Source organism: Gallinula chloropus (genome assembly GCF_964237585.1).
Source record: "Gallinula chloropus genome assembly, chromosome: 6".
NCBI classification, from domain to species: Eukaryota; Metazoa; Chordata; class Aves; order Gruiformes; family Rallidae; genus Gallinula; species Gallinula chloropus.
In genome coordinates, this window is record NC_140091.1 from 15,822 (window position 1) to 19,714 (window position 3,893).

Consider the following 3,893-nt stretch of genomic DNA (forward strand, 5'->3'; position numbering starts at 1 on the left):
CGGCGGCGGAAGCGGAAGGCTCCGGACCTGCCGTCACCAGTCCCCGCGAGCTGCAGCCGGAAGCGGGGGTCGGGGCAGTGGGCGGGCGGCTGGGAGGGCTGGGCCGCCCGCGGCAGAGCGAGGAGCAGCAGCGCAGGGCCCGGGGAGCTGCAGTGCTGGAGGGTGCTCGGAGCACGCACGCAGCCCGACACCGCACACAGCATGACCGTGCGCGCAAGAACACCGCACGCCGCCACAACCGGGATGATGGATGCCCAGGAAGCCGTACACGCTCCGCGCTGCTGCCTCGGGTTTAATGCCGGCACAACGCCTGCCCCACCCGCAACCCCCCCCCCCCGTCTCCCGCGCAGCCCCAGAACATACTCGGGGACCATCCCCAGGGCTTCCCGCTGGCCCCCCGCCCTGTGCGAAGCTCAGACCTGAACCAAGGTCCCTCTGCGTTACCCCCTCTCCACAGCGAGCTCCCCTCGATGCTGCTGGTGCGCTGCACCACAGCATCCGGCCTCACTGGCCCCGTGGGTCACTTGCTGCCACCACGGCTACCATGTGCCAGCCACCCCTCCAGACCCGGCTCCTCGCTGCACTGGTGCAGCCCCACACACCCCCGGCACAGCTTGCCCCAATGACACACTCCCAGCTGCTCCCACACTCTGTGTCGCCTTTTCCCAGGCGTTCCCAGCTGTGGATCCCCCCGACCGCTGCTTACAGCTGTGAACAGGCGGCTGCAGCCGTACTGCCAGCCCTGGCCAGCAATGCTCAATGGCAGCTCTGTTGTCCCCTGGAGTGACTGCCCTGGCCGGAGCAGACCCCCACTTCCCCGACAGAGCACAGCCACAACCCCGCAGTGCTGCTTCCACCCTTTGCCCCCAGCTCACAGCTGCAGCACATGGGGCAAAGGGGCCGTTACCATCAGCTGGCCACAGCTGAGGCTTGTTGCACCTCCAACATCCTGGCCTACAGCAATTTAAGGGACAAGGCTTTGGTCAGAGGGAGAGGATTTAAAGCCTGTAGTTGTGGTGGAACTCTGATGCGGGTTTTCAGAGTTGCTAGGAGCAGAGACTATGCTTTTCAGGATGGTGGTGGAGCTGCAATGGGGGACACCACAGTTGTTCGGAGCAGGAATAGACCACTGTCAGGCTGGCAGTTCTAGACACATCTCCTAGTTGAGATACTCTTTTCCTGCTGAATCACACAGATTATTCAATGACACATCCTTAAGAGGCAAAACAGTTCAACTGTTGACTTGAGTGCTGTGATTATGACAGAATGTCCAGCCAGACTGTTTTGCTGTCGGACAGGCTGCATGGTCAAGCCTTTATTTCTCAAGTGCTCACCTAAAGGCACATCTGCTACTGTGACCAAAGTTGGTTACAAAACTGGCTATGGTTACAGTAGTCCTTACCATGTATTAAATTAATTCCCAGTATTGTAGCCTTAAGTACTATTCTCTATTCAGTGAGCTTTTTGGTGGAGTTTCTTATCATTACCTATCAGTATATAGCTTTGTTAGTATTAAACCTGTGCAGGCCAAGTCTTGGGTGGCCATCACTGCTGACTGAAACAGAGGTTGAAAATGTGTGTGCCAAGTGTAAAGCAAATTTACTACGTAGCTTTAGCCTCCGTCTTTCAGCTCCAAAAGGGTGACAGTGAATTCTACTATCTTTTAGATTTATGAGATCTTTATTTTTTCTGCTGATGAATTACCTTGTCCCTTTGCAGGCCTGCTGCTTTCATGAAGTCTGTGAGGGAAGAGATGAAGACTCCATAAAGTGAGTGTACATCTTGCTGTGCTGGCTTTGTATCCTCAACCCATGCTCCATGTAACATTTTTTCTGCAAGGTGGCCTGTCTCACAGACACATGCTGATAGCAACCTTGGTTTTGAGGAAGGTGTGCATTCAAAAGCTGAAGTTAGTGCAGACAGTAAATGCACTATATACTTTTTTTAGGACAAGATGTTTACAGACTATGCAGAATAAGAATCTTTTAACAGAGATGAACGGTCTGTTGAAGTTTCAAGGCTTTATCAGACAATGTTGCATGCCTTCTGACCTTTACTGTCAGCTGTTGACCAGGCTCAGTTTAAAAACGTCTTTCTTAGTGTTGAACACTGGATGCCACCTTGGACTGCAAAAGCAAGAGAAGGGCATTTAAAAAAGCAGATACCTGACTTGCTACTCACAGTTGTGGAGAGGCGACAGGAACAGACAAGCCTTCTTTTGCTCTCTGGGGTTTCTGCTTCCCTGCAATTCTCCCATCATAAGCTTCCCAGCTTCCCTTTCCTTCAGCCAGCATTCCTAGACTGGCAATAGAGCTCACTGTATAGTCCTTGAAGGTAGCTTTTCTTATCCCTCACTCTAGAGATCTGGACACTGCTAGCAAGCACCCTAGAATTCCAGCCAATTTGACTGCTGAGGACTGCTTACAGGGGGATGCAAAAATGAGTCTGGAGTAATCTGTATTATCTTTTGTGTTCTGGTCCCACCCCCTGGCATCCAGATGTTAGTTGCAACCCCCCCCCCCCCCAAAATCTCCTTATTTAAAAATCTGTTCTGAAGGAGCAATATGCAGACTATATGTATATACACACACAGAGTCCCCATGGACTGGCTGGAAATAATCTAAAGGCTCAGAAATAAGGTGTGAAAAAGAGGGGAACAGTTCTGATGGGGTCAAGCTACCCCAGGTTCCCACGCATGAGTCTCCAGAACCGTTCTTTCTGGTGCTGTTGTGGCTAACCCCAACAGGGGTGCACCCTGTTCAGTCAATGTCTGAAACATGTATCCTTTGCGATCTGATTCCTCTTGTTAAGAAATCTGAACATAAAATACTTCTTTCTGCTGTGATTCTCACTGGGGTAGACAACAAATATTGTATTACTGATGGATATGAGTGGCATAATTGGCAACATTTAAGGTCTGAAGAGAGGGGTATTGTGGTTAAGAGCTTAAATCAGTAAAAAGCCCCCTTAGGCGAAACGCCAGTGTGCCTACTACAAATGTTAGCATGTTTACAAAGATAGATACATAAAATGTATAAAGTGGGAATATATATTTTAACTATACATAAACATATAGTTATAAATTAAACTGTTGTGTATTATGCACTTTATATCTATATGTATAATAAATTTCACACACACACACATACATATTTATAAAAGAACAAATACATAAGAACTCTTGGCCAAAGTTGGTTAGAAGGAAGTGAGGAAAGATAAATTCCACTGAGCTGGAATACGTGGCTGCATTCACTCAGTTAAGTTATATTTAAAAAAAAAAAAAACAAGAAGAAAGATATTCATTATTGATATTTTTTATTGATTTCCTGTTACTCGCTTTCTAAACAAAAACTGATCAACAGTGTCAACACTGACCTAATGTGCTGTCACTGTGTTACGAAAAAAGCTGTGGCTGCCCTAGTCTGGAAAGAATCCTTGAGTAGTGGGTAACAGGACACACGGATGCACGTTCAACAGCGCGAGTAGAGCTTTGCCTATGCAAGACAGATGGACTGTCTGTTCCAGTGACTGCTTTTCGTTAGGCAAGACCTTTAGCGCCAGGTGCAAGACCCATAATACCAGATGTATCACACAGAAAATACTACATACTGAATGTTTTTGCTTCTGAAATGATGAAAGGGATACAGGTAATTATCAAAAAGAATTGTGTTTCACATACAAAGTATATGTTATTATTTCAGGTATTCTTTGGGTGGAAAAAGCCATGAAGGATATGGTCTTTCAGTAGTGAGTATAATTTAGACTAACAAGTAAGAATTTAAAAACATGTGAAAAGCAGCGTTTTCTAACACTACAGGGACAAAACTGAACCAACTTGCAATCATAGGAATTTTAGCAACAATATGAGCAACAGCCTATAATACCTGTTAAAG